Genomic DNA, 8,764 nt, shown 5'->3' with positions numbered 1-8,764 from the left:
ACAGAAGCTGCCACTAGTTGATTTCCACCTCTTTTGATGGTTGATATTGATGGTTGATAGAAGATTGCAGGGAAAATCAATTTCTTGTGTGAGAGAATCCATACTGGGGGTCGGTACATGGACCAGGAAAGTCATTCTGCTCACCCCGTTGGTCTTTAGGGGCTCGTCTCCGCAAAGATTTGACCTCTTCCCAGGGGGCTTTGGATTTAGATACGCTCTCTGTTAGGTCTTAAAACAGGCCTGGTAGGATTGCCAAAATTATATGTGGGGCTTTGTACTGTAGGGCTTGATCTCAGCAGTGAATATATAAGGCAAGGCTCCAGATGATGTAGGAGTTGGCTGGATCACACACAGCTGGGTCCTGGCTTTTGGTAAACGCGGAGCGGTCGGAATGTAACGTCTGGCTCACTCGCGCTCTCTGGTCTGAGGTTTTGGATTTTTCCTCTCCTGCGCCGGGGCCGTGCGGTGTGGGTGTATAATGCCTCAGCTCTTGCGATGACAGCCTCGTGACCTGTTGTGAACCCCGTCCACCTCTCCAGCCCTCTCTCCAGTGGGTATTTACTTTCTTTAGTTCCACTTGGATACATTAAATATTTGCATAGACAAAACCAGACACGAACCTGAGCTCGTAGGCTCATACCCTTGAGCCAATGGAGACAAAGACCGTCAGTTGTCATTTGCATGCAATTTGCATCGGATCCCCCTGCGACTGTTTGCAATGTCAGGAGGCCAAATTAACCAGTGTTCCGTTTTAGCTTGATTTACATCTCATTTGCATTCGAGTTGCTTAACTAGGATTACTTAGCTGGGGTGACCCTCACGGAAACTCCTTGCCTCGCGCTCAGAGGCGGGCAGATAGTGCGACCAGCTAATTTCATTATGGGAAACGGCCGTTTGACTCAGAGTGCCTTTGGATGTAATCATTAAACGGGACGAGGGCTTCGCAAGCTGTTTGTAATCAGGCCGTTTCCACGTGCATATGGACATTGTGTCATATTTACTGTAAGGATGAAAGATTAGGCATGCAGGGGATAGTGGGCAGCATCAATCTCACTCAGCATCTTAGAGCAGCCACATTAATCATCCCATCTACGGGAAAATCATCCTCATCAAACTCCGGGGCCACAGTGTGCACACATGGTGATAATCACTGGATGGACAGAAGGAGAGTTAGTGGCTGACTGAGCAGAGGCACCGCAGCCAATGCCTCTTCATTGATCCTAGGAAGTTGGACTGGGTGTTAGGCGGTGTTTTGTCTCGCTAATGCCTTCATATGGTGCCGTCTGGCAGCGCCGAAGTCTCAGCTCTACCGAGCAGGCCAAATTGTTTAAGTTCCTCCTCCTCCGTCTTCTCCAACGTCGATCGGGAGCCCCCCTTTTCCAGGGTGAGGCTCCCGTTTTCCTTCCTTTGCCCCCCTCTCCTCCACTCTCCCCTCTTCAGTCTGCTTTTATTTATAGAGGGCGAGAGAGCTTTGCGGTCCAGATGGATCCCCTCAGATATTACGTGGTGGATTTCAATAAGGAGAATCAATTCTGGCTTTGTTTGCGGAATCAACCCCACACCACACTTCTAATACACTGACATCAACCGGGGCAATATATCATCCGCAGAAATTTCATCATGTTGTTTGTTTGCCTGGGAGAGGAAAAAAAACACAAAGGCGAGAAATGAAAGTTAGAGATCAGAGCCACATCCCGCGAGGAGCGGTGCCAGTGTTTCTATAAGTATTACCTCTCTCTTTTTTTCATTAAAAGAATGTTACATCCAGGAAAATCTGATCAAATTTTTGGTTTTTTTTCTTCTCTCTCTGTCATACATTTTGTATATAGCGCTTGGGTGTGGGTCCAACAGTGTTCTCGATCCCGCTGAATGGTTTTATTAGGAAAATGTAACTCCTGTTTGCTGTACGTGTGCTAATCCCATCTATACAAGGGAATGAAAATGCCCATGTTGGCTAAATCTGCAATTATTCCGTCTGTAAGCGGACTAGCCCGCACTCACGCTCTCATTACTCTGTGTTTAGTGTTTAGTGTAGTGTGAGGCCGTACACGCGCACACACACACTGTGAGGCTGGTGGTAGGTCTAATGAGGGAGAAGGCCTTGAATGGTTCCTATGCTGTGATGCATTAAAGCTTAATAACCTGTCCTTTCAGCTCTCTCTTAAGAAAATGCTCCAGAGCTGATAATTGGAAAGATATTTGCCTCTTTCTCCTGCTCTTTCTTGTCTTTCTTTTATTTAATGGCTGCTTTCAGTTCAGTTCAGTCGGGTCCATTATTTGCCCTTGAAAAAATATTCCTCCTTCCCACCCCTCTCAACACCCCCAAATTCCTGTTTTGGCTCTTTAGCTAGAGCTTAGTTGATGAATTTAGGTGAAAGTGGCCAGTTTTGCTGTAGTTATCACTCAGACATGTGACACATTTAGCCCCAAAATGAATAGACGACATTCAGGAGGCGACAAAAGGTTAGTTGTGCCTTTTAAAATCTTTGGTTTAACCATGTGAAATTAGCAGTAAACAGAGCCTGAATGTAAAAAACTCACCCGCATTAACCCGCATCGTGGGGAGGTGCTGCGAACTTACCTCAGCCCAATTCAAGGTCTGACAAGCCGACAGAAGGAGAAGTCTCCAAAACAACAGCTCGGCATGAAAGCCGTGGAAATAGAAGTTTGAGAAAACATCCGACTCCAGGTCTGCGTTGCAATCTGTTTCCAGGGAACTCAAACTTAACCCTTACCCTTGTTCGGTAGCTGCTGAGCTTGAGCTTCAGCAGCTCCATCTCCATAACAACTGAGCCAACGCCGTCGCTGGTGAAGATCATGAATGCAGCGAGTGGAAGGAGAGGACCTTTGTCTTGTTAGGTTGAAGTGCTATTTCGAAGGTCCTAAAGGTGTCGTGGGTGTATTCTTGGCCTTAATGAGCTCACATGTTGACAGATCCAGCTTTATGACAGGAAGTTCATTCAGACCAATGAGTTTGATGCACAGCTCAGTGAAACACGTCGCAGCACTTTATAATGGCTGTTAATAAGTGGTAGTAGTATTTGAGTTAAACAGCTGGTTGGTTATTGTAACATTGTTGCTGTCTCTGGATGATTGAATAAACTAACAGTTACTATAAAGTGTTACTCGTGTTTTCGTCCTTGTAATATATGTTCTGTGGCTGTGGAGGTGAGGCTGTAGATCATTTTTGCACAAATCCAACTCTAATGAGCCGGGTCGTAGGGATGCAGACTTGTTCCCACTGCATGTGTCATGAAGAACAAATCGCAGAACAAGGCAACAAGTCTCGTTGCTTTTAACGCTTAGACTGCTCAAAGTGAACAAGTCATTAGAAATTCACTTTTGTGGAGCAAAATTTGATTTATATGAAGAGCTAGGCTATAAATGTCTTTGCTGGTGGCGTCACTACTTTTATTTGAATGCAGACTGTCACTTTCAGTTTGCTTTTCTGCACAATGCAGGTGGCAGTTTGCAATGGCGGAAGCAGCAATGGGCTGCACAATGGCTCAGCCACACTGGAGTAAAAATAGGACAGCAACTGCTTTGCGACTGGGTGGTTGCATTGAAATTTTTTCCGCTCGTAGAGGCTGATTACAACTAGTGTGGACAACCACTTTTAATTGCACGGGTCACCTGATGTAGGTAAATCAGTGTCCTGTGGCAACTATGTTGCTGTTGTGGAGGAATTTTAGTTTCAAATCTATAGACTGAGTTCATGTGAATTTATGTTTATTTAGATTTGCAATTTTTGATGATTTATCACAGTTCATCGCTGTGTTATCACAAACATTGCATATAATTGCCAACCAGACGCTATTCAGCTGCAGACTGACGGTCCTGTTTTATTGCAGATTGACGCAACAAAGCCATCTGAAGACGCCGAATGACTGTGATTGGTCACAGCCGTGATCCCCATCTTTGAAGCAAATATTTCAAAGGCAAGATTGCAAGTTCACTGCACACGGTTGCAGTAATTTTGGTTGTGCTACGGCCTCTAACCACTGTTTCCCCTAGTCTGAGTGTAGCATTGATTTTCTTTTTGCATTATGTCCTTATACCCTTTCTTTGTACTTAAAAAGCAACAGGTTGCAGACCTTACTGATGATTCACCAGTTTATGGGCCACAGGGATTGTTGAACTTTGACCTTGCTTTGCATTCGACCATTCCTGCCCTATGAATTATGTGCATTTAGTGGGAAAAGTGTCATAGGCTGCAGTATATTTTCTATTGCCTGTGATTTTACATGACTAGCAACATGTTCAGTGATTAAGGAAAAGATTTATTTTTCCAGTGAAGGATAGCTAAACAAAAGAGAAGCGAACTGTAGGACTGAGCAGTGGAGATTGGCCCACGCTGACTAAAAAGTGCAACACTTCTGTTTCTCTGTCTTTGATTTTGAGCATTCTTTCTGAAATCCATCTCTGAGGTGTCTTACTTTAATACCATCTGCTTGCTGAAATACTCCTTTAAACCACTAGCAGCTAGCTAAATGGTGCGATTTGGCAGGGACGTGCTGTTCTTTCCTGTGTGACTGTCATCTGCCGAGGATCAGCCGAAGCTGGGCTAAATTTTTACCACCGGAGTCTAAAAGCCTGAGTTCCATCACGCTTCCCAGATCAGTCCTAGCATAAACAACCGTAGGAATGTGACATAAAAATAAGCTTCGTGTGCCCCGCTGACAGCTCAGTAACTGCACATCATTTCAGTCTCATATGTATTCCATACCATGTCCTGCATGTGTGTTTGTGTGTGTCCATTACCTTCCAGTGTTTATGCCTTCAGCAGCGTTCCAGGGACTGTCACTGATCAGAGTTTAGGTTAACATTAATGCCAGTCGGCACACACAAACTCCACCACTAGCTGCCAGGCTCTTGGATGTACTTCTGTGTGTGCGCCTCTATATGCTGCGGATTAGAAGAAAGGGCAGCTTTATGTGTTGACGCCTTGAGCGGTGCCTGTACAGCTCAAAGTGAGTGCCTAATGTGCGGTCACAGTCGGTGGAAGCACGTCCGCACCGCTGCGCCTCCACGGGGCCGAGGACCACGGTAGCTCCGTGCTGCTGCCTGTTTAATGTGAGCTGACCCAGAAACGAGCAGCATGACCTCTTTATCTTAAGCTTATAGAAAATCTCTTGCTCTTTCCTTTCTCCTGCATACCTCTGCGTTTCTACCCCTCTGCTGTCCTTCTGTCCTCTCCACCCTCCCCTTTAAACTGACGCACTGAATCACTCTTGAAGTCTACACATTCATTGTCCTAGTCAGTACGAACTTGTATCCTATCCTCACCCTCACTATACTAGATGCTGCATCCTCTACAGTCTCATGACTTTTTTGTAATGGAGTATATAATCTTTTGTTTGCCTTTTAGGCGAACAGCTCAGCCAGTCTGGTGACATGGCAGTTTTTCTCTGGGTAACACGCGAGTGAAAATCTGGCATTAAAGCGGGACAGAAATTAAAAGTATTTAAGTCTTTGCTGTTTGTTTAGACTTGTGTTTGTGTTTGAGCCAAACTGCAATCACCAAAAAAAAAACCCAGAAGAGATTTATAGCATGTTTGACTTTGGTGATTTTGGAACAACAACAGCAACCATGAAAGCTCTGTATGCTTTTATGGTCGCTGTTGGCGGAACCAAGAAAGCATATAGACCGCTAACGCTAATGCTCCTTTTCATGTCTTTCCCAAATAAATGTTCGGGAGCAGGCCGTGATGGAGTAGGTGCTGAATAATCGTGGACAAAGAGTAACGTTTAGTGGAATTTGCCAGTGTTAGCATGCTAGATTAACTGATTAACTTTGTGGAAGTGGAAGTGGAAGCCAAGGAACGACTTCAGAGCCTGACAAATGAGGCCATTGCAGAAAGACTGGGACCTGCAGTTAATCAAATGGCCACTTGATGCTGTCTCCAAAAGTGGAAACCTACATTATGCTACAGTCACAGCAGGGAAAACTGTGTTTGGAGACCATTGGATGACCAACAACCATGTCCATTGGTCTTACAATTTTGTTGCCCTTGAAGTGGTTACTTAAAAGACGGCGTCCAGAGCTGCGACTACTCGCTGTCTTTAAAGCAACTTTTAAGATGTCGAGAAAAAAGCAATAAGACAGAATAAGTCTTTACGTTTGTGATGGAATGTGGTAAAGTTAGCATTTACATGTAATAGTGATTAATTGCAATAAACTGGTGTAAATTTCAAATCTGTTGCCATCTGCGCACACAGAAATTCACAGTAACTACGTCCAGATATTACCTTATAGATCTTAAACTGAAAATCCTCATAAAGGTGACGTAATTGCTCCACAATAGCAATTTAACTAATTCATGGACAGACTGACTCAGATTAATTCCAATGTGTTGGTAAGCCATTTTACAAATTTGACTGTCTGAAAGTGATTGCACTCAGTCTGAGTTGCACTGCAATTATTTGGAGACAGGTTGCAACCCAACAGATGACCCGTGCAATCATTTTGCAAAAGTGGTTGTCCAGAGGTTGAGGGTGTTGACTGCTCAACTGCTGGGGGACTTGCAATTGGTTACTGAATGCAGAAAAAAATCAGTATTGTTAGTGGACATTAATGATTTTTTGTAGTTGCAAAATTGGCGTCTATCTTTTCTTTAGTGTGACTGAACCATTAAAATAACTGTCTGTATAGCTGAAATAAACATTATTTGCTTTCTATAGGTATATTCTTTAAGCTTGCTTTAGCTAACCATAATTAGCACTCATTTAATATCATGGTGAATTACAGATTAATGCTAATCCGGTTGTTCAGTGATGACGCAACGAATCCTACTTCCGGGCCTAAAGTAGCCTGCGTTTAATATGGCTTTTGTGTTGTTAACATGTTTAATGTTATGTATTTTCTTCTATTTGATCTCAAAAAGCTCCTAAAACAGTCAGTGATCACTGTTGACCTCCCTCGGCTTTTATTACCGCTAATCATTTATTTAAGCTCAGTTTTTAAAACCTTAGGATGTAACTACAACCCAGCCCATGCAGCAGTATATGAATGACTAACCTCGTATTATGGATGGATTATCTCAGTTGTTCTCCTGGCTGAAGTTTGGTCCTTTTACAGCATCCTGCCATGCGATTACATTTGTTCCTGATCACCGAGAACACTCACGTTAACTTTTATCGAGTGGGAAAAAAAGTTAGCTTGTTTATATTATGCTAACATAGCTGTGTTGCTAGCGGTCACGTAGCACATCATCATATACCAGCTAGCCCAACTTCAGTAACCCTACAAACGTCACTGCTTTTTAGTTTTCTGTCTTCATTTATGCTGGAAGTGATAACAGAGCTGTACGTTTTAATTTGTTTCCAAAACCCCGCAGTCAGGACATGCTATATTGTATTTAGATAGAAGCTAGCGAGCTAACTCCCTGCTAACTTCTAACTCCGTTAAATGTCATAAATTCCGTTTTCATGGATGCCTGGATGCTAAACTCAATTGTTACACCTGGTAGAGCAGAACGCTGATCATTTTATTAAAGATGAAAGACTTTAGACAGTTTTTCAACTCTCAGTAATGCCATAGTGATCGTTTGATATATGGACCTGCAGCGGAGTTTAGGTCCAGACACGGCTAGTGACGTCAGACTGAACAACCGGATAAGCAAGCTAACTAGCTGTCAAGCTAGCTATCTAGCTATCTAGCTTCTAGTGCCGCTAGCATTTCCAATATGCACTTCTGTTTTAAAAATCTTATTATTAATGTTCTGTTCCATGCTTTTGTTAGCTACTAAATTTCTGAAGATAAAATATGATGTAACTGTCACTTATGAAAGAAGCAATATGAGTCTTGGTGTGAAAAATGACAGCTTCCCTGGGTTACTGAAGAAGTTGCAGAGAAGCTAGCATAAAATCAGCTGTTCCTCTCTCTGCTCGCACACACATTTACACACCCACGCTCCCCTCACCCTCTTTCCCCCCTGCGCCTGTTATTGTGACTTATATAAGTTGTGCTACTGTTTCTGTTTGACCTCTCACTGTGGCGACAGTTAGCGCTGTGAGAACACCGACCAGTCCTGTTGAATCAGGCTCAGCAGATATGTGCGCTTGTGTGTGTGTGTGTGTGTGTGAATGTGTGTTCATGCGCATAAGTGGATGGCCTTCTGAAATATTCTGCTCAAACAGAGCAAATATTACTTTGGCAGGATATAACTTGACCAGAAATGTGAGTGCTCCTGCAGGAAATTATATTTGAGTAAAACAGAAGAACCCCCCTCAAGTAAAAAAGTCTTGAAGAGTGACGGCGAGGCACAGAAATTTGTGAGTGCTGCGAGTCTATCAAGTCAAATAAGAGAAACTTGAATGCAATTGTTCCACAATCTTGTGGGTGTTTGCATATGTTTGTGCATATATACGGTATACATGTGTAGGAAGTGTACAAGAAAACCCACTCAAGTTCGAAACTCTTTGCTAAAGTGTAGGCTATATAAGTATTAGTTTGTTTTTTTATCATAAATGCCTCAACTTTCCTGAAAATTAACTTATTAGAGCAACTTGAGTGAAAAGTGGGAAAGCTTGCATGGCTTTTTGTGTGTCAACATGTGTTTGTCACCCCCCATCTATCTGGCCATTTCTAAATGTCACCCCCCCTCCTCCTCTTTCCCGTATGAGGGAGATGTTATGCAACTTTATCCGAAACGACCGCAGCTCTTGTGGCATCAACAAAGCCTGCCGGCTGCAGATCTGTCCTCGACAGCCTGTTGTTTTTGTTATTTTCCTCCCTCTCTCTCTCTTTCTGTGATTACTGACT

At 43.4% G+C, this 8,764-nt stretch overlaps 1 long non-coding RNA gene across 1 annotated transcript; it reads right to left on the bottom strand.

The window, feature by feature from the left end:
• LOC309699640 lies at positions 1–7,827 on the bottom strand. The gene is made up of 3 exons (XR_014274419.1): positions 7,019–7,827; positions 4,762–4,905; positions 1–1,635 (listed from the first exon to the last, which is right to left on the bottom strand). It is a non-coding gene; the product is annotated as an uncharacterized lncRNA (long non-coding RNA).
• Between the last annotated feature and the right edge of the window lie 937 nt (positions 7,828–8,764).

Source organism: Aulonocara stuartgranti, assembly GCF_965226115.1.
Source record: "Aulonocara stuartgranti genome assembly, chromosome: 22".
NCBI lineage: Eukaryota > Metazoa > Chordata > Actinopteri > Cichliformes > Cichlidae > Aulonocara > Aulonocara stuartgranti.
Note: the sequence above shows the minus strand (reverse complement) of the source record. Positions and strands in the feature narration are given on the sequence as shown.